Consider the following 26,706-nt stretch of genomic DNA (forward strand, 5'->3'; position numbering starts at 1 on the left):
TGCAAGAAAAAGTATGTGAACCCCTTGAGATTACGTGGAGTTTTGCATGAATTGGGCATAAAATGTGCTCTGAATGTCATCTAAGTCACAACAATAGAAGAACACAGTCTGCTGAACATAATACTACACAAACATTAGATGTTGCCATGGTTTATTTGTACATAACATGTAAACATTCACAGTGCAGGGAGGAAAAAGTATGTGAACCTTTGGACTTAATAACTGGTTGACCCTCCTTTGGCAGCAATAACCTCAACCAAACGTTTCCTGTAGTTGCAGATCAGACCTGCACAATGATCTGGAGTAATTTTGGACCACTCCTCTTCACAAAACGGTTTCAGTGTAGCAATATTCTTGGGATGTCTGGTGTGAATCGCTCTCTTAAGGTCATACCACAGCATTTCAATCGGGTTGAGGTCAGGACTCTGACTGGGCCACTCCAGAAGGCATATTCTGTGCTGTTGCAGCCATTGTTTTGTTGAATTACTTGTATGCTTTGGGTCATTGTCCTGTTGCATCACCCATCCTCTGCGGAGCTTCAGTTGGCGGACAGATGGTCGTACGTTTTCCTAAAAAATGTCTTGATAAACTCTGGAATTCATTTTCCCATCAATGACAACAATCCGTCCAGGCCCTGAGGCAGCAAAGCAGCCCCAAACCATGATGCTCCCTCCGCCATGTTTTACAGTGGGGATGAGGTTTTGATGTTGGTGTGCTGTGCCTATTTTTCTCCACGCATAGTGTTGTGTGTTCTTCCCAAACAACTCAATCTTGGTTTCATCTATCCACAGTATATTTTGCCAGTAGTGCTGTGGAACATCCAGGTGCTCTTTTGCAAACTTCAAACGTGCTGCAATATTCTTTTTGGACAGCAATGGCTTCCTGCGTGGTGTCCTCCCATGTACTCCATTCTTGTTTAATGTTTTCCTTATTGTAGATGTGTCAACAAAAATGTTAGCATGTGCCAGAGATTTCTGTAGGTCTTTAGCTGACACTCTGGGATTCTTCTTTACCTCATGCAGCATTCTGCGCTGTGCTCTTGCAGTCATTTTTACAGGACGACCACGCCTAGGGAGAGTAGCAACAGTGCTAAACTTTCTCCATTTGTAGACAGTCTGTCTTACCGTGGACACATGAACATCAAGGCTTTTGGGGATACTTTTGTAACCCTTTCCAGCTTCATGCAAGTCAACAATTCTTGATCGTAGGTCTTCTGAGAGCTCTTTTCTGCGAGGCATGGTTCACATCAGACAGTGCTTCTTGAAACCAGTAAACCCAAAACAGGTGTGTGTTTTTTAAGGGCAGGACAGCTGTCAGCAACACATCCAATATCATCACACTGATTGGAGTCAAGGTTGGCTCAGTCCTGGCTACAATTAACTCTGGGAGAAGTCATTAAGCTAGGGCCTCACATACTTTTTCCTCCCTGCACTATGAATGTTTACATGTTATGTGCAATTAAACCATGGCAACATCTAATGTTTGTGTAGTATTATGTTCAGCAGACTGTGTTCTTCTATTGTTGTGACTTAGATGGCGTTCAGAGCACATTTTATGCCCAATTCATGCAAAACTCCACGTAATCCCAAGGGGTTCACATACTTTTTCTTGCAACTGTATATAGCGCCATCAATTTACACAGTGCTTTACATATATATTGTACATTCATATCGGTCCCTAACCTTCAAGGGGCGTACAATCTAAGGTCCCTAACTTACATTCATTCATACATACACATAGTAAGGACAATTTAGACAAGATGCAATTCACCTACCAGCATGTCTTTGGAGTGTAGGAGGAAACCGGAGTACCTGGAAGAAACCCACGCAGGCACAGGGAGAACATGCAAACTCCAGGCAGGTGGTGCCGTGGCTGGGATACAAACCAGCGACCCGAGCGCCTGGCAGACCAATCACAGCTGATCTCGTGTAAACAAGGAAATGATGGTTATCAGCAGTCCTTTCCTCAATCTGACATTGTGAGGAGGGGAGAGCTGCTAATAGGCATTCCTCAGAGGGGACATCTACACTACATCAGTGTAGCCCCATCAGTGCCACCTGTCAGTGCCCATCAATGCCACCTGTCAGTGGCCATCAATGCCACATATCAGTGGCCATCAGTGCACATTAATGCCACATAAAAGTTGCCTACCAGTGCACATTAATGCCACATATCAGTGCCCATCAGACCTGCCTTTCAGTGCCAACTATCAGTGCCAGCCAGTTGTACCTATCAGTGCCATATATGAGTGCTGCCTTTCAGTGTCCATAAGTGATGCCTGCCAATGCCCACAAGTGATGCCTGTCAAAGCCCATCAGTGCTACCTAGTGCCTCCTCATTAGTGCTGCCTATCAGTGCCCATCAGTGCAGCCTATCAGTGCCTATCACTGCAGCCTCATTAGCGCACATCAATGAAGGAGAAAAATTACTTATTTGCAAAATTTTAGAACAGAAACTAAGAAAAAACTTTTTATTTTTCAAAATTTTCAGTCCTTTTTAGTTTGTTTAGCAAAACATAAAAAACCCAGAGGTGATTAAATACCACAAAAAGAAAGCTCTATCTAAAAAAATTATAAAAAGTTTGTTTGGGTACAGTGTTGCATGACCGCGCACTTGTCATTCCAAGTGCGACAGCACTGAAAGCTGAAAATTGGCCTGGGCAGGAAGGGGGTAAAAGTGCCTGGTAGGCAAGTGCAATAGCTGCTTCCATCAGGACCTTCTCACCGAAGTGTTGTGCTTTGAGACAAAGTCCCTCTGATAAGCAAATTATCTCAACTGTGAAGAGATGTGTAGAACATGATAAGCACTGGCCTAACTGACCAGTAATTTCTATTTTCTTAAATCTTTCGTATGGATGTTTTTTTGCCACCACAATTACACTGATACAGCACAATTATAACTGAGTGTGTATATTGCTGTGAGCAATAGGAGAGGAAAGAAATGTGACTGATCTCTTGCTGCCTTCCTGCTGGCTGAGAAGGGGAGAGTGGCTGTGGGAGATTAGTGTGCTTTGATGTGCACTATATGTTTATATTTCGGTTGTGTGTCCAATTCACTTACTGGTGTATTGTATCCATACACTAATTTCAGTGTTGTCTATTTAGAAGTTTTTTTCTTTTACACCTGCATTTGCACATTATCCAAAGGCATTTATGAACTATCATGTTGTATGTGATTCTGAGACATTTTTCATTAGCACTTAGTGAAATATGTGAATCCTAGTATTTATACAGTAGTTGCATGAATAATGACATTACTTGAGCTAATGCCTTTCTTTGCACCTTTAGCACTGTGAGCACCTTGTGAATTATTTGTGGCATATTGTTTATGATTTTTATTGCACAAATAAGTTATTAAGTAAAACTGCTTACCTGTCGCCGTATAGCAGATATACTGCTACATGGTTACATGGGCGCACAAAATCACATATATACATGTGATTTCACATTTCCTGCTAGGAGGCGCGTGCGCTCTACCTGCGCCGCCGTTCACAGCCGCGGATGTTAAGCATGGGTCCCGGCTGGTGATTACCCGCCGGCGTCCGGTGATTGCCGACAATCACCAATGGGGAGGAAGACTGTTTTGTTTACAAACAATCTTCCACCCTGTCAGTTCAGGCACACTGCTCAGGATGGCTGTGCACAGCACAGCCACCCCAATCAGTGTGCTTACAGTGAAGCACACACCCCCTGCCCCCTAGTAAAACACTCCCTACACACAATTAACCCTTTGATCGCCCCTCACATTAACCCCTTCCTGCTCAGTGTTTTTAGTACAATGCCAGTGCTGTTTTTTAGCACTGATCACTGTATTGGTGTCACTGGGGATGTCAGTGACACCAAGTTAGCTCCCCCCCAGTGTCAGAATGCCCGCTGCAGTCCCACAACCCTGCTAAAAGTTGCTGATTGCCACCATTACTAGTAGGAAAAAAAAATCCTAATATCCATACCGCCATTTGTAAACACTATAACTTTCACGTAAACCAATTAATTTACATGTATTGGGATTTTTTTTAGCAAAGACGTAAAAGAATACATTTTGGCCTAAATTTATGACAAAATTAGAGTAATTTTTTACTGGACATGTTTAATAGTAAAAAGTCCAAAATATTTTTTTTTTCTCAAAATTGTCAGTATTTTTTTTCTTATAGCGCAAAAAATAAAAAACACACAGGCGTTCAAATACCACCGAAAGAAAGCTCAATTTGTGGGAAAAAAAGGAAGTACATTTCATCTGAGTGCAGTATTGCATGACCACGCAATTGTCAGTTAAAGTAACGCAGCGCCGCAATGCAAAAAATGGTCTGGTCAGGAAGGGGGGTAAATCCTCTGGAGGGCAAGTAAATAGATTAACCTGCAATATATTTTGAGAGCACAGGCTCTCCAATACACTTTTACATAGAAGACTATTGCCCAGGCAGAGAGATGAATATTTATTACCTCCAATTAGCAGGGTATAGTCCCCCAGATATTTAAACTCAATTGTAAATAGCAATTAACCACCTGCTGACCTCTCACAGTAAGCATACTGCAAGAGGGCGACAAGTTCAGGGACGATCACATATCAGTATGTCGGCTGATTCTTTGGGATTCGGCAGCGAGCATGCATGCCTCCTTGCTGACCCATGCGGTGATTGGACACAGCACATGTTTGGGAGCTGATTTCAGCCATTGATTTTGGCTGAAGTCAGCTGATTGGCTGTAGTTATATCAAAAAGTGCAATGCAACAATTCCGATATTTGTGCAGTCATATAAATAAATTAATACTGTGAATAAATAATAAAGATCCTTAACCACTTCCCGTCCACCCACCTGCAATGTACTGCGGACGGGAGGCAGCTACAGGACATAGCGACATACAGTGTTTTTCCTGGTTTGGAGAGCGCATGCGCATGCCCGCCACTGACCCCCCCACAGGACATGTTTGTCGTTAGGTCCCGGCTAATGATTTTTGGCTGGGATTCTTCTGATCTCCTGCAACAAAAGGAGAAGCAGAGCTGTACCTGTATTTGTACATACAGGCACAGGATCTAGCTGGATCTTCTCTCCTTGGAACTTTTTCATTTGAGGGAGAGAAGAAAGACACATTACACGTGAATAAAAGCAGCACATTTGCACCCACATCCTTGATTGACATATTTAACCCTTTGATCGCCCCTGTCACCCTGCCAATGCCATTAGTACAGTGTCAGTGTATAATATGTTTTACTGAACACTGTATTAGTGCCACTAGCGACGTCAGATAGAGTCAGTAGCGTCAGGGTCAGTTAGCGTCCCTCCCAGCCAGGGTCAGCTAGCGGTAAATTGCCCACACACTATCACACTCACACTATAGGTCGCTGATCACACCCATTACTAGTACAGTGTTTGTATGGATTAATATATTGATCATGAACAGAACTATAGCAGTGCCCCCTTAGTATTAGTGTATCCAAAAATGCAGTGTTAGCAGGATCAGCCCCATTTGCTGACAGCACTTGTGTTTAGCCCCTCTACCACCCTTTCTGATCACTGTCACCTATGATACATTGCACACAAAACCGCAGCGTTAGTATGATCAGGCCTGATCTCTGTTAGCACTTGCAGGTGAATTGTATTGGCAGCTGTTCAAGCAGTCCCTGACAGGTGCTCTTTTTCTTTTGAATCGCACTAGGTACCTGTAAAGTTAGAGCCCAAAATGTCCCAAAAGAGGTACACTAGTGAAGAGACCTACAGGATTCTGAGCAAGTCAGATGAGAGCGAAGGGAAGTTCTCACTGACAGAATCTACCTCAAAATACAAACCTGTAGAAAGCAGTGACATCTAGACAGGTAGCTCGGACAATGAAGAAGAGGTCCCTGTTAAGATCAGGCGTACCATGAAGCTAAAGTGTTAGGAATGCATGAATTGTCTTATATGCAGCAGGGAGCCAGTATTAGTGCCGCACTACTTTTTGGTGAACTGGCAAGCACCAGCAGCCTAGTACATCCTGGTCTTTTTCATACCAGCACTGCAGTATCACTTGGTGACATGGCGAGTCCCAAAAGTGCAGTACAAGCTGGTGAGGTGGTAAGCACAAGTGGTGTCCTGCAGAACACAGGCGTGTAGAGCCCATAGTGTCCTTATGGATGTGCCTGCCAATACTGATTTAATAACATGACTTAATAACATAACTGATGCAGTATTTTAGTAGATGAGCAGTATCTTACCGTATACTCAGATGTGGTAAGATACTGCTCAGTATATTGTCCCTGTTCGAAGTTCGCAGTTGAACTTTTGGTAGGTTCGACTGTTCAACTGAGAACCGAACAGGGGGGTGTTTGGCCCATCACTATTGTATAAGCTCTGTGAGAGGGCCCCAGCTTGTACATGTAATTTTAGGGTTTATGAAGGAAGAGACAATGAAGTAGGCCCCCCTCCTCCACCTGCCCAGACTACATGGGGAGAAGTGGCAAGATAGTATAGGACTTGGTGTTGTCTTTGTTCCGCAAGGGGTACCACTTATATTTGGACAACTTCTATACAAGCATGCCACTATTTAGACATTTGTACAATCTTGGAATTGTCTTATGTGACACCGTGTGTTTTAATCACTGGGGCTTCCCCCAACAACTTGAAAACACCCGACTTAGAAAGGGGGAGAAAGCTTGCTTGAGAAATGATGAATTGCTTACAGTGAAGTGGAAGGACAAATGGGATGTTTTCCTGGGGTGGTCAGTGGGTGGATCGTTCCTATGCTTTGGCATATATTATTTTCAATTTTTTTAGAAGAGATTTCTTCATCCACCTTTATCGATGTGAATGGAGGAATCTCTTAGGTTTTTTTTTTGTTTAGCTCACAGGCTGAATGAAAAAAAGAACATTACATGTATGCCCAATGATAGAAGTGGGTGGATGCAGGGCGGTATATTCTAATGGAAGGCATACAGCATACTTTTTCTGGCAGAGATTTCTTCATTCACATTACATATATGCCCGGCAAGGACCAGTGATGTACTGGTACAGCTGGCAGTCAGCTTTCCTATAAAAGCAATCATAGTGGCTAATTAACTGCTGGATTGCTTTTACAAGCATCAGGAGGGGACCCACCCCCCACTCTCGTTGCCTTTCACAGCTTTCTTGAGTACTATCAGGGAACCGATAATGGTTCTTGCTGACCATAGAGCTGATCAGAGACCAGAATGGCTTCAATCATTTATGGTCTAAGAAACCTGAAGCTATGAGCATTTCATTACTTTGGTTTTACCGGATATAAACAGTGACATTTTTAAAATAGGAAAGCATCTGATCACACTAATCTTGGTGTGATCAGTTGCTTTATGGGCAGAGCAGAGATCTAGAGACTAATAGACCCCAGATTTTTCAGAAAAGAGTACCTGTTGCTACCTATTGCTATCATAGGGGATATTTACATTCCCTTTGATAACTAAAAAAGTGATTTAAAAAAATAAATAAAAAGGGACAGTGTAAAAATAAAAGAAGCAAAATTAAAAATTAAAGAACCCATGCCTGCCCGCACTCATGCACAAAGGTGTATGCAAGTGTCAGCCCCGCGTTGGTATGTAAACAGCGGTTGCATCATGCATGTGATTTATCGCTACAAATGTCAGATTGAGGGTAGTAATTCTAGCACTAGACTTCCTGTGTAAATCTAAAGTGGTCTGTAAAAGCTTTTAAAGCATTGCCTGTGGAGATTAAAAATGTATTTAGTTTGCCGCCGTTGCAAGGGGCGTGAGCAGTTTTAAAGCATGTCATGTTTGGTATCTATTTACTCAGCATAACATCATCATATATATATTAGCAAAGAATTGACCAATATGTTGTGTTTTTGTGCATTGAAATTAAAAAAGTGTATTTTTTAAAAAAAAATTAGGTTTGAAAAATCAATGTGCAAGTACTGTGTAACATAAAAAATTGCAACACCCACCATTTTATTCTCTAGGGTCTCTGCTTTACAAAAAATATAATGTTACACCGCAAAATACATTCTGCTACTTCTCTTGAGTATTTTTTTGTCATTTTTCTAAAAACTTGGAAAAAAATAAATATTCTATGGACTCAACATGCTTCTCACCATATAGCTTAGGGTGTCTACTTTCCAAAAAGGGATAATTTGGGTGGCGTTTATACTGCCCTGGCCTTTTAGCACCTCAAGAAATGTGATAGGCAGTCAGAAAGTAAAAGCTGCGTAGATTCCAATATATATATACCATAGTTTGTAGACGCTATAACTTTCACACAAAACAATTAATATACACTTATTGAGATTTTATTTACCAAAGAGATGTAGCAGAATACACTTTGGCCTAAATGTATGAGTAAATTTGAGTTTATTCAATACTTTTTATAACAGAAAGTAGAAAATGTATTTTATTTCTAAATTTTCAGTCTTTTTTTGTTTATATCACAGAAAATAAAAATCCTGTTGGTGATCAAATACCACCAAAAGAAAGCTCTATTTGTGTGGAAAAAAAGGACTTAAAATTTGTTTGGGTAAAGCATTGTTTGACCATGCAATTATCAGTTGAAATAGCACAGCGCCAAAGAGCAAAAAATGGCCTGTCGGGAAGGGGGGTAAATCTTTTGGAGGGCAAGTGGTTAAAAGCAACAATGAAAAAGTGTTCATGTGATTGTTTGAGTCTGTATATCCCTTGCAATGTCAAGGAACATGCAGAACCAATTGTTTGTTTGTATAATATGAATCCTTGAATCCTCCAGAGAACAGTATTTTCTACTTAATGTAAAGTGCAATTTTGCAGTGTGTATTTCATAAAAAGTGCTGTGCTGCACTTTTTGATATACCGTATTTGCCGGCGTATAAGACGACTGGGCGTATAAGACGACCCCCCTACTTTTCCTGCTAAAATTTAGTGTTTGAGCTATACTCGCCGTATAAGACTACCCCTCTTCCAATGCACACCAGTGGCAGGAATAGTGCCCCATCATTGGTATCAGTGGCAGGAATAGTGCCCCATCATTGGTATCAGTGGGGGGAATAGTGCCCCATCATTGGTATCAGTGGCAGGAATAGTGCCCCATCATTAGTATCAGTGGGAGGAATAGTGCCCCCTCATTGGTATCAGTGGGAGGAATAGTGCCCCATCATTGGTATCAGTGGCAGGAATAGTGCCCCATCATTGGCATTAGTGGCGGGAATAGTGCCCCATCATTAGTATCAGTGGGGGGAATAGTGCCCCATCATTGGTATCAGTGGCAGGAATAGTGCCCCATCATTAGTATCAGTGGGGGGAATAGTGCCCCATCATTGGTATCAGTGGGGGGAATAGTGCCCCATCATTGGTGTCAGTGGGAGGAATGGTGTCCCATCATTGGTGTCAGTGGGGGGTGGAATAGTGCCCCATCATTGGTGTCAGTGGGGGGGGGGAATAGTGTCCCATCGTTGATGTCAGTGGGGGGGAGGAATAGTGCCCCATCGTTGGTATCAGTGGGGGGGAGGAATAGTGCCCCATCGTTGGTGTCAGTGGGTGGGAGGAATAGTGCCCCATCGTTGGTGTCAGTGGGAGGAATAGTGCCCCATCGTTGGTGTCAGTGGGAGGAATAGTGCCCCATCATTGGTATCAGTGGGAGGAATAGTGCTCCATCATTGGTATCAGTGACACCAATGATGGGGCACTATTCCTCCCACTGACACTTGCTGACCCTGTTCTCGTATGGTGCTGCTGCAGCCAGCATATGTGGTTGCAGCAGCACCTCTACACTGACCACTTACCTGCTGGTCCTGCACTCGATTTTCGCGGGGCCGCTCGGCTCCACCCCCTCGCCGGTGATTGGCCGCCTGTGTGCCTTTCCTGAGCTACAGTTCTGGTGGCCAATCACTGGTGAGGAGGCGGAGCCGAGCAGCCGCACGAACATCCAGTGGCCGAACTGAAGGCGCAGCCGCGCTTCCTGGACCGGATCGTCGTGGGACCGGAACCAGGTAAGAAACAGCCGCTGCCCACCCCTGTACTTAGTGTCCCTTCCATTGGGGGAAGGGGGGGGGGGGGCGGCGGCAGCAACGCTACCACCACCACCACCCTGAACCATTGATTGCTTGATTCCCCCATCCCCACCATGGGTTGCAAGAAAGAAAATTGCTTGATTCCCCATCAGCACATCTAGTGTTGATGGGGGAATCCTACCCACAGCGCTATTGTATTATGCCTGCAGGAAGCCTTCCAGGCTGGTAAACAACAATGATTACTGCTAGCTGCAATAGTTGCTAGCAGTGATCACATGTAAAAAACCCGACAGGCTGGTTGTACCCAAGTTGATCAATGGATTGCCTATTGTACAGCCAGCTTGCCCATAGATTAATCAAATCTCTCTCATTTCAGCAGGGACTTGACCCATCTATGGACAGCTTTAGGCAAGCTGCCAGCCTGCCACACAAGCAAGGAATGACTAGATATTTTCTCCTTATCTCAGTGGAAGCTAGGTTTGTGAACAGACCATTAAATCTCCACTAGGGGTCAGAGTATATCTGCAAGTCTTGTGCATACTGTAGATTCAACATTCCAATCAGGGGCCAGGATACGCGCAACACTCCTAGTATCACAGAAGCACCACACTCCACAGTCTGCAAACAAGGGATTCCCACACCCCAGGTAAGACAGACTAGGTGAAGTTACAATATATGAAGCATAAGATAAAAACCACATTATAAGTAAAGAAGATCCATATGCTGCGCTTGTTTTGTTATTCCACACGTTTTTTGTTAACGATAAATGCATTTTACTTGACAATAGAAGCTGAATGCCCATAGGAAATAATCATATACCACTGTATGTTTGTTCAATATGAAATATATTTTGAAATGCATTATACCACAGAAGTTGACCCCTGGCCATGACTATGGTTGCGTCTATTATGCTTATCATCACCTAGCAGAGTAGCTGGTTCCTCTTCATATCTACAGTTTAATATTGGAAGGGGGTAGAGAACATATACTGTGAAATAACATTTTTATTCATGCCAAGTAGACAATGTACCACACAGGAATATGAGACGGATACTGCCTACATAATTAAGATATGCTGTTCCATGACTTACATAAGGTCCCAGTCAATAAGACATAATATAAATAAAAGATTGCTTAGCTCTACTAAATAAATCACAATATTTGATTTTTGTTAAAACTAGTTTTACTTATAGAATTTAAAAATAGTGCATTTTTTCATATCATGCAACAATGTTTTGAAATTAAAAAAAGACATATAGTTTTTTGTGTTGTGACTTTTTTTTTTAACAAGAAAGTCAGTGACAGAGTATATATCAATTTCCTCATATAATGCATGTTTAATGATTCGTTAGTCTTGCTAACATCTCAGCATTTTATTGATTCCCAAGGGGGATTTCACACCCTGCAAGGAATAAGGCACGAGATGTGGTTTGTGCTATAAAGAAAAAGATCAAATCAAACAATATGGAAGTGCGATAGAAAATTGTTGATGGTAAAATAAAAATTTGACCTTTTTTATTAGATCAAAAGGTCTTTCCTAAGTCAAGCTCCTAAACGAAATGAAATTAGTGGTGTGATCCTATTCCCCCGTGGTGTGAAACCCCGTCAACATGCGGCTGGATATAAATTCAGCGTTTGACATTCTGCTGAAACTTAGAACTGATATATTATGGAGACTAAATTGCCTCTCACTTTCGGAAAAGATGGTCCCTCCAGGCTAAGATTGATGTCCATGATGGAACAGCAGTAAGGAAACTTGCTGTGCAGCCTGTCTTTATTGCATCTGAATTGAACTGAAAAAAAAAATTATTAGTCAACGTATACAGCAATGAAGAAAAAGCTTTTATTTCAGGCTGATGTTCCACTAGCATGTAATAAAAACACACAAGTGTACCCACCAAAGAACAACAGTAGCACTGCTTTACAAACAGTACATACATATAGTGAATTTTTTCATATTGTTTAACAATGTTTTAAAATGACAGGAGACAAGCATTGTAAGGTCAGGCAATGCTTGATATCAGATATTTTGAGCTATGGAGATATATTGAGATATTTTGAGCATGGCAGAACAAATGGGAGGCGCATCCTATTTGCCTGAAAATACTAAATTTTAAAGAATGCCAGTAATGTGATTTGAGAAAACCTAATCAAAAGATTGTAAATTTGCAGAAGTGGGATTTTCAACTATCACCATTAAAAGAGAAGTATGGGTTTGAAAGGTATGAAAAAAAATAAACATTATGCTCACCTAGGTGGATGCAGCATCGGTCAGATGCTGCAACTGTTCTCCGTTAGCTCTAAGACTGAGAACTGAGCTATCAAAAACCACTGATCACCTTAGATCTCAGTCTTCATTGAGTAGAGAGCTGGGGACTGTCAGTCACTGGCTCTCTGCTCTGCCCTTCCAGTGCTTACTGGAGTGTTGAGCTGTAGAGAGGATGGGAGTGGCTGGCTCGGGCTCTCAGTGGTATACTGAGAAGCTGAGCCAGCTATTGGGCAGGCATATTGGTAGATCCTAATCATATGGTTTTAGTTTGCTATCAGCTGAAAATGAGCCTTAGTGAAGAACAAAGTGCACCCCTGTGATCCCCAGAAGAAGTACAGCCCAAATAACCTTGGCTATACTTCTCCTGGAAGATTTCTATACAGTCAAATTATGCAAGCTACAGAGAAATTCAAATAAAGCACAACCCTGATCACAAAGAAAGATATTACTGATGTATCTGCTCCAAACCCATTCCTGTATGTACTAGATTGTAGTATTGTATGGTGAATTTACATTGATACTGAGTTTCCCTCAGCTACTACCACTACCTTTCTTTGGCAAGGATCATTAGTTGCAGCAGATTGGAATGACAATGGGAGTGTCAATGGAATCATGACTTACCTGCCCCCCCCAATCGAATTATTGCTAAAATGGAGAAGGAGTACTTATCTACATGCTCCTTAAAATAATCTTTACCAGCTTCACAGAGGCTACAATAACTTATAAATTGCACTATTCACTATTAAATGTCCCCAGCTTGCCAGCCACAAGTTTATTGCAGCGAGCTTTAAGTGGAGTTGATCATCAGATTGGAGGGAGCTGGAAGACATTATTGATGACCACCTTAATAGAAATCTTGGCTCTATATGCCAATCTAAATGTAGAGGTGAGCCAATCTAAATGTGATTTGGTGAGCTTGCCTTCTAAAAGGAGTGGACCACAAAGCACCTTTTTAGGTACAGATTTAAATTGTGAAGAAAAAAAAAATCACACAGCACACTGAGTATTAAGTGAATAATGAGTTAATATTGTTCAATTATTCAATGAAGAGGATTATTTTATGAACTTTATTCTATGTTTGAGAATACTTGACATTTTATGTTGATAATCACTGTGGAGTGGATTTAATAAAACTGGAGAGTGCAAAATCTGGTGCAGCTCTGCATAAAAACCAACCAGCTTTCAGGTTTTATGTCAGAGCTTAATTGAACAAGCTGAAGTTAGAAGCTGACTGGCTACCATGCACAGCTGCAGCAGATTTTGCACAGCAGAACCATTGGCAAAACCTTATTTACATGTCTTTGTTGCTGATTTCCTACTTTCACTAAATATGTCATCTATTTCTGGTTCACTAAGTAGTTTCTCTGAAATAGCCTATTCATTTTAAAATCAAACCGTTAATTCTCTTTGGTTTCCTGTTTGTAAGACCAGTGGCTGCAATTCCTCCTATTTCACCAGCCACCGATCTTGGCACGTCCCTTCTGTAGTTCTTTCTCCAGGAAGCATTGATGTAATTCAGCCAAAATCGCAGTTGTGGGCAGACTGAGATTCTCAGACACATTCAACATGTAAAGGTCTAGTGTACCCGCCCACATTCACTACAATTCCCTGTGGTTGATGGGAACTGTAGTTTCCTTTTACTGCAGAGAGAGAGGGGATGATATAATATAATCCCTGCTGTTACACCTCCTCCTTGGCAGAGCAGATGCTGTTATCTTTTGAATTACAAAGAGAAGGTCATAAAATTCAATTAGACTTTACTAATCAATGGTAAAGATTTTCAGAATGTTATTAACTGTTTACTGTTGGGTGTACTAATGAGTGATTTTTTGCCTGTCCCAGAGTTCTCTAAAGCACCGCACAGTGGTGACTGATATTGGTATTCATATAGTATCATATAGTGACATTTTGCGTGTGGCAATACTGCAATTGCATTAGTTTGGGTTTATGTAATTGTTTAAAATTTGGGGTTTGAGCATGTATTTCTTTGGTGCATTTTTTAATATTTAAAATATGGCATAGGGATATATTCTAAAACTTCCAATCAAACCTATTATAACTCTCAATCACAACCAGAAATAACCTTCTTAGACTCTACAAAACATATTAAAGGAACAAACTTCATGACAGCTAGTGATGAGTAAGCCTGGGTTTGGTTCACTGTACATTCGCCAAACTGCTCCTAAGTTTGAGTATTAATCAATATCCTTATAAAGCCAATGGGAGCTGGATGTTTAAAATTAATTCTAGATATTTTCAAGGCTATTATGCAAAAGGTTGTCAAAAAAAAAGGACACAGAGGCTCTGTGCTGCCTTGGGGGACATATGTTACTGCAAAAATGAAAAAATCCTTTCAGCGAGGAGGAGACCTTTGAAATAAATGTTTAAAATAAAAAAAATTATAAATGCAAAATTCTCCTAAAACAGAAGCTCAAAATTAAAAAAAGCAAACACACATATCTTCCTATGTGGATGCAGCATTGATCCGATGCTGCATCTGTCACCAGCTAGCTCTAAGACTGAAAACTGAACAATCAAACGATCACTTAGCGCCAGGCTGTGGAGAGGGAGAAAGTGAGTGGCTGACTCAGGCTGTTAGCAGCATGCTGAGAGGTTGAGCCAGCTTCTGGTCAGGAACCTGGGTGGATCCCGACCACCATATGAGGAAATGACAGACGGGCGGTGGTTCTCTCATTCTGAGAGGACATCATATGACGTCCTCCCACTCTAACTGCGATTGATCGCGGTTAGAGAACACAGCTAATCACTGATCAGCGGAAAGAGCCGGTGACTTTGACTATGTCATGTGATCAGCTGTGTCCAATCACATGATCGCATGTAAATAAGGAAGTGCCAGTTGTCTGCATTTCTCTCCTCACGAGCTGTCACGCTGACAGCTCGTGAGGAGAAGAGAGCCGGTAATCAGCATTCCTCAGAGGGGACATGTACACACTGATCATCAGGACATTGAAATCTATAGTTACTAAAAAGGAGAGTTCTCCTATGGACAGATTTGAATGTACTGTCTGTACATCCTCTCCGAACAGCCAACTCTGCTGTCCAAATAGTGAGGAGATGTGTAGTGTGTGTGCTAGGAATGAGCTGGGCAACAGTAATCAAAAATGTAAATGTATTGTAATTTAATGTTGTAAATGAAAAACATATAATGCATTTACATATATATATATATGTTAACAAAAATATATATTTATACATATATACTGTATATATATAGTGAAGGAAATAAGTATCTGATCCCCTGCTGATTTTGAATGTTTGCCCACTCACAAAGAAATGATCAGTCTAAAAATTGAATGGTAGGTGTATTGTAACACTGAGAGACAGAATAGCAACAATATTGATCCCCTATCATTCAGCAGGATTTCTGGCTACCGGGTGTCTTTCATACAGTTAGCAACCTGAGATTAGAATCAGTCACTTAAAGGGAGTGCTGCTAATCTCATTTTGTTACCTGTATAAAAGACACCTGTCCACAGGAGCAATCAATTATATTGAAAACTCTCCAGCATGGCAAAGACCAAAGAGCTGTCCAAGGATGTCAGGGACATGATTGTAGACCTACACAAGGCTGGACTGAGCTACCAAACTATCTCCAAGCAGCTTGGTGAGAAGGTGACAACAGTTGGTGCAACCATTCGCAAATGGAAGAAACACAAAACAACAGTCAGTCTCCCTAGGTCTGGTGCACCATGCAAGATCTCACCTTGTGGGTTGTCAATGATCATGAGTATAGTAAGGAATCATCCCAGAACTACACGTGAGAATCTCGTCAATGATCTCCAGGCAGCTAGAACCACAGTCACCAAGAAAACAATTGGTAACACACTTCGCCGACAAGGATTGAAATCCTGCAGTGCCCGCAAGGTCCCTCTGCTCAAGAAAGCACATGTCCAGGCCTGTCTGAAGTTCGCCACTGAACATCTGAATGATGCAGAGGAGGACTGGTTGAAAGTGTTGTGGTCAGATGAGACCAAAATCTAGCTCTTTGGCATTAACTCAACTCGCCACATTTGGAGGAGGAGGAATGCTGCCTATGACCCCAAGAACACCATCCCAACTGTCAAACATAGTGGTGGAAACATTCTGCTTTGGGGGCGTTTTTCTGCTAAGGGGACAGGACAACTGCACCGCATCAAAGGGACGATGGACGGGGCAATGTACCACCAAATCTTGGGTGAGAACCTTCTTCCCTCAGCCAGAGCATTGAAAATGGGTCGTAGATAGGTGTTCCAGCATGACAATGACCCAAAACACACGGCCAAGGCAACAAAGGACTGGCTCAAGAAGAAGCACATTATGGTCCTGGAGTGGCCTAGCCAGTCTCCAGACCTTAATACGATTGAAAATCTGTGGAGGGAGCTGAAAGTTTGAGTTGCCAAACGTCAGCCACCAAACCTTAATGACTTGGAGAGGATCTGCCAAGAGGAGTGGGCTACAATCCCTCCTGAGATGTGTGAAAACCTGGTGGCTAACTACAGGAAACGTCTGACCTCTGTGATTGCCAACAAGGGATTTGCCACCAAGTACTAAGTCATGTTTTGTGAAGGGGATCAAATACTTATTTCCATCATGAACATGCAAAATCAGTGCATAATTTGTTAGACATGCATTTCTTTTGAATTTTTTTGTTGCTATTCTGCCTCTCAGTGTTACAATACACCTACCATTTTTAGACTGATCATTCTTCGTGAGTGGGCAAGCATTCAAAATCAGCAGCGGATCAAATACTTATTTTCTTCATTGTGTATATATATATATATATATATATATATATATATAATAATCACAGAAAATTAAAGGAACTCTTTTTAATCAGAGTATGCATTAAAGTCAATTAAACTCCTGGGATATTGATCTGGTCAGTTAAATGGTAGAGGGGGTTAGTAATCAGTTTCAGCTGCTTTGGTGTTAATGAGATTAACAACAGGTGCACTAGATCGGCAACAATGAGACAACCCGCAAAACAGGAATGGTTTTACAGGTGCAGGACACTGACATTTTTTTCCCTACTCATCTTTTCTGTTTTTACTAGTTTTGCATTTGGCTAGGGTCAGTGTCACTACTGATAGTATGAGGTGATACGTGGAACCTACAGAGGTTGCACAGGCAGTCCAATACGTGCCATACCAGGTTTGCTGTGTCTCCCAGCACAGTCTCAAGAGCATGCAGGAGATTCCAGGAGACAGGCAGTTACTCTAGGAGAGCTGGACAGAACTGTAGAAGGTCCTTTGTGCAAGGAGGAACAGGATGAGCTCTGCCAGAGCCCTACGAAATGACCTCCAGCAGGCCACTGGTGTGAATGTCTCTGACCAAACAATTAGAAACAGACTTCATGAGGATGGCCTGAGGGCCCGATGTCTTCTAGTGGGCCCTGTGCTCACTGCCCAGCACCATAGAGCTCAATTGGCATTTGCCACTGAACACCAGAATTGTCAGGTCCGCCAATGGTGCCCTGTGTTTTTCACAGATGAGAGCAGGTTCACCCTGAGCACATGTGACAGACATGAAAGAGTCTACAGGCTAGACAATGGTACCTTGATTGCCATTAGGTTTTGGGATGAAATCCTTGGACCCATTGTCAGACCCTATGCTGGTACAGTGGGTCCTGGGTATCTCCTGCTGCACAACAATGTCCGGCCTCATGTGGTGAGAGTATGCAGGCAGTTCTTGGAGGATGAAGGAATTGATACCATTGAATGGCCCCGCTCACCTGACCTAAATCCAACAGAACACCTCTGGGATATCATATTTCGGCCCATCCGATGCTGCCAGGTTGCACCTCAGACTGTCCAGGAGCTCAGTGATGCTCTGGTCCAGATCTGGGAGGAAATACCCCAGGACATCATCCATCGTTTCATTTCATTAGGAGCATGCCCCAACATTGTCAGGCATGCCTACAAGCATGTGGGGGCCTTATGAACTACTGAGTACCATTTTGACTTGCTACAATGAACTTTCAACAAAATGGAATAGCCTGCTGCATCATTTTTTCACTTTGATTTTCGGGGTGTCTTTGAATTCAGTCCTCTGTAGGTTGATAATTTTCATTTCTATCAAACGATGGGGCATCCTTACGTTCCTAACGCATTACCCAGTCCATATCAGTATGGATATCCAGCATGATATTTTTCCCCATTGAGATCTGATGTGTTTTCAAAGTGTTCCTTTATTTTTTTTTGAGTACTGTGTGTGTGTATATATATATATATATATATATATATATATATATATATATATATTTCACTAATGTGAGAAAAAACTCCCTCCTAGCTGACACTAAATACAACAAAGATCCTATTCAGTAATGGTATGCAAATGTTTAAGTGTCAGCAATTGTACCGAATATGGACTAGGACAACTAATGGTCTCCACAGCTGAAACAAAAAATTACTGATGATGTTCCTTTAAATGTATCATAAAACTCTGGGATTTGCTTTGTTACAATATTGGAATAGTGATGTCCTCCCAGTATTGATCCTGATAGCAGTTGCATAAAATGATGGTCAGAATGACAGCTCTGATTTGGTAAGAAGCACAAGGAACAAACACTCTTGGATGTTTGTACACAGTATATATAAAAATAAATGATTTAATGTTCAGGTTTAAATATCCTCCATATCTTTTCCAATATGTTCATATCTAAACAGATTGTTGTTAACACACAGTTCATCATCAAATGGATATTTTCAATCTATCCACATTTCCCAGAGGTATACATGTCCATAAATGTCAATATGCACTGTGCGTAGGGCCTTAAGTAGGTTTATTCAGGGCTACCACCCACATCCGCCATTGTATGTGAGTGGTGTAATAGGTATCCGCATATATAATTAGTCATGTCACCTTTGTTAATGTAATCATGTCTTTGAATTCATCAGTCCAGAGCACATGCTGCTATTATTCTGCAATCCAGTTACTATGTTTTTGGGAATAGCTGAGTTGCTTAGCCTTGTTTCCATGTCCTATGCATGAAAACATAGGTATTGGGGTGCAGAAAATGGCAGCAAGTGCTCTGGACTGATAAGCCAAAATTTGAAATATTTGACAGTTGCAAAGGCTGTTTGCTAAGGGCTGGAAAGCTGTACAATGATGAGTGTTTGCAGGCAACAGTGAAGCATGGTGGAGGTTCTTTTGCAAGTTTGGGGCTTCATTTCTGCAAATGGAGTTGGAGATTTGCTCAGGAGTGTCCTCAATGCTGAGAAATACAGGCAAATACTTATCCATCATTCGATACCATCAGGGAGGTGTGAAATTGGCCCCAAATGTATTCTGCAACAGGACAACATCCCAAAACTCCAATGTCATTATAAAAAAGAACAAGGAGTCCTGGAAGTGATGGTTTGACCCCCACAGATCCCTGATCGCAACATCATCTTGTCTGTCTGGGATTATATGAAGAGACAGAAGGATTTGAGGTGGTTCTTCAGGATGTTTGGAGCAACCTACCTGCTGAGTTCCTTCAAATACTGTGTGAACGTGTTCCCAGAAAAATTGAAGAATTGATGCTGTTTGGAAGGCAACGGGTGGTCACACCAAGTTGGGGTTTGATTTGGACTTCACTTCTGTTCATTTACTTTACATTTTGTTAATTGATAAAAATAAAATATTAACACTTCTATTTCTGAAAGCATTTTTAATTTACAAGTTTCTCACCTGCCTAAGACTTTTGTACTTTTGTCTGAACCTAACCTGATATAATCTTCTCAGCTCTCCATCTCCATGTTCATTCTTAGACCATGATTGGTACCAGCATGGTCTATAAGTGTCCAACTGAATTATATCTTATGGCACATCTCATTATTTCCCAAGTCGCAGTGGGTGCTAAATGGGTACCTGATCACTTTCACTAGTCAAATTTGGGTTCATCATACAACCCTCAATGTTGTCCATGCTGACATTTGTGCTGCAAGCCCTCCCCTCTCTTGGTTCTCTGTGTGCCTCCTCCCCTATTCTGTGTTAGTCATGACCTATGATGTTGTGGTGCATGTGTAGATGTCACAGTTCCTGGTCCACACAGTTTCAGGGGAATGTGATCTGGGCCTAGTGATAACTAACTTTTCCACAGGAGGGCCCACCAGTTTATAATCAAATTACTAGCCCAAAACAACACACATATAACTCACATTATATCACAGAATAATCTATCTATTCTAACAGGTCACATTATTATTATTATATATACTAGCACAATACTTCTAGCCCATGAGAAGCTATGAGCACACCTGACCCCTTGAATAAATTCAAGTGTACTTATAGATCACCATAAATCCACATATAATATGTTAAACCAAATTTCCCATTCCTTTTACTGCACAGAATGCTCATAGCTCTCCCTTCTTCCTTCCCGAGGGTTGCAATACTGCAACCTTGTACCCATATAACATATTTATACTTTTTTGAGACAGATCAAGCTTTCTTTTGATGGTATTTAATCACCACTGGGTTTTTTTATTTTTTTGCTAAAAAAATTACAAAGAAAATTTGGAAAAAAAAGTTTTTCTTAGTTTTTGTTATACAATTTTGCAAATAAGTAATTTTTCTTCTTCACTTATGTGTGCTGATGAGGCTGCACTGATGCGCACTGATGAGGCTGCACTAATGCACACAAAGGAGCACTGATGAAGCTGTACTGACGAGACTTCACTGATGAGGCGGCTTTGATGGGTACTGATGAGGCGGCACTGATAGGCACTGATAAGCTGCACTGAGAGGTACTGATGAGGAGAAATTGATGTGCACCAATAAGCTGCACTGATAGGTCTCACTAATGGGCACTCATAAGTGGCACTGATGGGGCTGCACTGATTATCAGTGTAAACAAAGGACTGACAGCCTTGTTAGTTATCCGGTGTCTTTTCCTCACACAGACACAGCAGGTGAGGAAAAGACTTCCAATAAACCACAAGTCTGTTTACATGTAATCAGCTGTGATTAAACACAGCAGATCACATGGGTGATTGGCCCTTTACCATGATCTTTGATCAGCTGTATCCAAAGAACACAGAGGTCACAGAGTGTACCCGAAGGGTGACCCAGGGAGCTTGCAGTGGGCAGAGTTCTGGGAGGATGTCTATGGATGCCCTTCCAGAACAAGAGAGCAGCGCTGTAGCCATCTTTTGGCTATAGGGTGATAGTAATGATAAACCTGACATAAAAAAAACAAGAAAAAAATGGGGTCCCTCCAATATCCACACCAGACCCTTATCTGTACATACAGCTGGCTGGCCAGAAAAGGGGGAGGGGTGCAACAAGCATGCAGCCCTTCTAAACCATACCAGGCCAAATGCCCTTCGAACCATACCAGGCCACATGCCCTTAAAGTGGAGGAGGGTACCTTGCCAAGGGTGGCCTCCCTTGGAAAGCACCTCGTCCTCATGTTGACAAGTGCCTATTCCATACAACCTTGGCCTGGTGGTTATGGGGGCCTGTGGGGTGGGGGGATTTATCAAAGTCTAAAACCCCTAAAATAAGGGGGTTCACAGATAACTCCCCCATATAATAACCCTGGTTACTCATTCACAAAAAAATAAATAAAAAGCAAATAAATACACACACACCTTTGACAAAGTTCTTTAGAAAGTTGATATTAAACCATTGTCAGTCACATCATTCAGTAATGTAGAAACATATCAATCATTAGGGACGATGTCTATTGACCGACTGAAATAAAAACATATCTGCTAAACGGACACTCATTACAATTAATATTCTCTCAGTCAGCAGCAGAATGCAAACAAAGGGTAAACAAAGTTTGGTTAATGACAACAGGCAGGATACCCTGCTGTTTTTTTTTCCATTTAGCTGTGGGGCAAGAGCCATCAGTGCAATAGGAACTAGTTGGCATGCATCTCTTCCTATTGAACTACTTGCCACCACTGATAGATCCCTGGGCTGACAGCTTGATGGTTAACAAGGGGTGATGATGCTGGCTTTACATTGAGCTGCTGACTGGAAATCTCTCGACAAGAGATAAATTCGGCTAGGGATATCATACTAATTGCTAGGATTCTAGTGACTGCCTGCTTCCTAGCGACCAGGAAACCTAAGTGGAAAGCTGTTTCAATTTGTAGCAGTAGTAATACTGCTGCAAAATGCATTATTTCCAGCTGCAGATTCAGCTTGGCAGGAGGGCAGACGAACATTCTTTATTTTGTTTGTCCATTCTCTGAACACTGAACAATCAAAGTACAGACTTACATAAAGTCGTCCCAGAATCAGTCTTGACAATTTTAAACCCATGTCTGGAAGTTCTAGGGGAGATCACGAAAGGACCCCAGGCTTTTCTGAACAACGATCAAAGACTTTTAAAAATATTTCTTGAACCATCTCTCCTAGTATATCGGCAACCATCCCAGAGAAGACAGCTTATTGTGAGAACTTCCCAAAACATCAAAGTACATTATGGGACATCTCCCAATAGTCAGTACTGGGATTACAGCAGGAGTAATGAATACAAGGCACTTTTAACTGAGAAAACTTGGTATACCTGATATCTTGTGCAAAAATGTCCCAAAACACTATATGTTGGGGAGGCAGGTCAAAACCTTTGCCAATTAATGAACCTTCATAGATTCACAATTAGGTACAACAAAACAGATTTTCCTGTAGTGATCCATATATGCAGTATAGGCCACAGCCTAAAAGATATAAAGATTATAGTACTGATGTAACCAAATAAAAAAAAAGAGATCCTGAAACTGGAATGTAATTTCATACAAAAATTGTAAACTCTAGACTCTGATCTAAATAGGAACAAGGATTTTATGTGCCATTATGATTTTAATTGAATTTCTGATTTCTGACAGTAAAAATTTGTTTCTCCTTAAACCTTTGCTCAAAGGTACTGTATATAGACATTTCAAAAGGACTCTCATTCTCACTGATGTGACAGTTGTGTTAGTCACTCAACAGTCTTAAGTTCTGATTACAAATAGTTCTGATTAGAATTAGTTGTATTTCTTTGCTTCTCTGGTATATTGGCATTTCACAAAAAACCCTCGTGTGAGGCGAGGATTGTGCCTGGACTTCTTATTTTTGGATCCTTTTCTCCAATAACCTTTGAATACTATCTATGCAGCCTAACTCTTCACAAAAGCAATTACCACCCTAGGGTGTGAAAAATAGTTGCATTTTATTAATGGTTGTATTTCATTGCTTCTCCCTGTAATTCTGTGTATAAATATGCGGGCTTCAGAATCATTTTCAGAATTGAATAAAGCCTTAAGAATGGATCTAAGGTCATCTTGAAAGCTTGCATCTTTAATAACTTAAGTGAAAAGGTCACCTTTTTTTAACATGTTACATGTTACACGTGTTACTCAAGATGTACAAGAGATGAAAGTGCTTGTTTTGGGTTGCAGAGGTGTGCTAGAAATCTGAACCATCTTTGAAATGAAATACAAATCATTCCCCATGGAAAATCATGACAGTATGAGTGTGGAGCAGTAAAATCGATAAGCTGGCCATAAATAGACATGCAGTGTTGAGTATAATAAATTATCTGCTTACTCATTAATCTCAACAAGGATATAAGTTCAAACTCACATTCTTTAGAACTGTTTAGCTGGTGTGGTAATATATAGATATTTTATCCTGTTTATTTTTAGGACCACTGCAATAGATTTTCAGAACATTTGAAAATATGTTATTAATCCTTGAAAGTGTGGGTATAGTTGAACTTTTTTTCGTGTTCAAGTAGTTTATTGCAAAAGAAACAAAATGGTGAAAACATTACAATGGAGTGACAGGACAAAAACAATGAGGGTACATAAAGCTTGCATAAAAAAGCTTTGAGTGCATCCCAAGTATAACAAGAGAGAAACAAAGCACTTTACAAAAATGTGTTCTGTGAGACAGATAACAAGGTAACATGAAAAATAGGTGTTCCATATTTGGAACTAAGGTCATCTTGAAAGCTTACATCTTTAATAACTTAAGTGAAAAGTTCACCTTTTATAACATTCAAACTCACATTCTTTAGGACTGTTTAGCTGGTGTGGTAATATATAGATATTATATCCTGGTGTTTTGGTTTTTTTAGGACCACCACAATGGATTTTCAGAAATAGGTGTTCCATAATTGTGGATCCACAAGGCAATCAGCACTGACTGTTAACCCCAGCAGTTATGTAAAAAAAAGGAGAAACCATTAGAAACCATAAAGTGGTGTAACTATAGAAAAAGGAATTAACAAGAGATGGTGGGGCTAAAGAGAGCACCATGACTACAGGTAATGTGGCTTCATCAACAGAAGAAGAAGGGAGGGAAGACAGGAAAAAAGGAGGGAAAGGGTATAAGGGTCTTTCCCAAGGGGTGGCAGGGGAATTAGGGGGAAGGAAATGAGTCACCCATGATTGCCATAGTCTTTCATATTTAATACTCTGTCTAGGTTGAAAGCCTTAATTTTTGCATGAATCATGGATTGAATGATCCTGTTTTTAGTCTCCATAATAAGTTCAGATGGGGAGTTTCAGGCCTTCACAATCATTTGCTTAGCAGTGGAGGTAATCAATAGTAATAATTTGAATTGAGTAGACGTTAAAGTCGGAAGGCATATGTTGAGAAGGGCAGTGAGGGAGTCAGGAAAAAAGGGTGATTGAGAAAAGTGTAGCAAGTATCTGGAATATGTCAGACCAAAATTGTTGGCATTGCCACAAGATGTGGAGATGCATACTGGAGAAGCCGCACCCGCAAAAACATGCAGTAGAAGAGTTGGGAGTGAATTTAGCTATCTTGGCAGAAACCAAATACCAACGGGTGAGTACTTTATACTTGGTCTCCAAAGCAACATTATTTTGTACAGAGAATTTGGTGGCATTCCAAATATCAGTCCAGGTTTTTGCATCTAGGAGATTCCAAGGTCCACTTCCCATCTAGTTGTGTAGGTAGGGGGCAGCATCAGGCCTTGTAAACAAATGTGTGTAGAGGAGGAAAGTAAGTCAAGGGACATGAGGATCATGTTAACAAAGTCGCTCAAACTGTGACAACTGGGATAAATTTGTACCTGCTTGAAGGTGGGGAGTGTAGAAATGTTTAACATGCAAGTATTGAAAAATTTCAGAATAAGGCAGTCCGTCGGATTATCATTATAATAGGTATAGTGATAGCCTTATGGTTTGGGTTAGTGCGGATGCATTGATCCAGTGGCAGGTCAATTTCAGTGCTCTCACACTTTGAATGACTATTATTCAGTCATGCTACACTATACCCAAATAAAATATTTATCATTTTTTTTAACAAATAGATCTTTCTTTTGGTGGTATTTAATCACCACTGGGTTTTGTATTTCTTGAGACATAAGTGAAAAAATACTGAAAATTTTGAAAAAAAAAAAAAGGTATATTTCTTAGTTTCTATTCAGGCCAAAATTTATATTACTACATTTCTTTGGTAAAAATAACCCAAATCAGTGCATATTATTTAGTCTGTGTGAAAGTTATTGAGTCTACAAACTATGGTCCAATCATTGAAAGTTGATCACACCTGATCACACTTAATGTACTGACGGCCTATCTCATTTCTTGAGGCCCTAACATGCTAGTAAAGTACAAATAGCCTCAAAATGCCCCCTTTTGGAACAGTCCTTGGACAGTCCAAGGTATGTAGTAAAATGCATGATGAGTTTTTTGAAGTTGAATTTTTCCCACAACGCTTTGGAAAATTAAGACAATTTTTTTTACACAAAATTGACACATTAACAAGTTATTTATCATACCTGGCATAAGCACACTTGCAATTGCACCTCAAAACACATTCTGCTACTCCTCCTGAGTATGGCAGTACTTCATGTGTGAGACTTTTCCACAGCCTGGCCACATACAGAGACCCAACTTCCAAGTAGCACCTTTAGGCATTCTAGGAGCATAAAAGGGGCAGAAATTACACATCTAATTTCCTGACTACCTATCACAGTTTTGAAGGCCCTGAAGCATCGGGATGGTGGAAACACCCACAAAATGACCCCATCTTGGAAAGCAAACATCCCAGGGTATATTCTATTAGGCATATTGAGTCTTTTGAACATGTTTTTTTTCCAAAAGTATTTAGAAAATATAGAAAGAGAAGGAAAACTTTTTTTCACACAAGGCTGTCAATTTATAAGATATTTATAACACAGAGCATGTACATACCAAGAATTATGCCCCAAAATACATTCTGCTACTCCTCCTGAGTATGGCGATACCACATGTGTGAGACTTTTCAACAGCCTGGCTATATACAGAGACCCAACATTCAAGTGGCACCTTCAGGCATTCTAGGGGCATAAATTACACATCTAATTTCCTGACTACCTATCACTGTTTTGAAGGCCCTGGAGCACCAAGACAATAGAAACACCCACAAAATGACCCCATTTTGCAAAGAAAACATCCCAAAGTATATTCTATCAGGCATATTGAGTCTTTTGAACATTTTTTTCCAAAAGATTTTAGAAAATATAGCCTGGCCATATACAGAGACCCAACATCCAAGTGACACC

The 26,706-nt window shown here is 40.9% G+C and overlaps 1 long non-coding RNA gene across 1 annotated transcript in view; it reads right to left on the reverse strand.

Annotated features, from left to right (window-relative positions):
• Nucleotides 1–26,505, reverse strand: part of LOC149463186 (uncharacterized) — a 64,428-nt gene extending 37,923 nt beyond the window's left edge. Inside the window, exons 1-2 of the long non-coding RNA XR_016312508.1 lie at nt 25,942–26,505; nt 11,630–11,730 (exon numbers count right to left, since the gene is read on the reverse strand). This is a non-coding gene — a long non-coding RNA (uncharacterized LOC149463186). The remainder of the gene's footprint in view (nt 1–11,629; nt 11,731–25,941) is intronic.
• Nucleotides 26,506–26,706: the final 201 nt, after the last annotated feature.

Source organism: Staurois parvus, unplaced genomic scaffold (genome assembly GCF_062004578.1).
Source record: "Staurois parvus isolate SC_StPar_1 unplaced genomic scaffold, SC_StPar_1.0 ptg000157l, whole genome shotgun sequence".
NCBI classification, from domain to species: Eukaryota; Metazoa; Chordata; class Amphibia; order Anura; family Ranidae; genus Staurois; species Staurois parvus.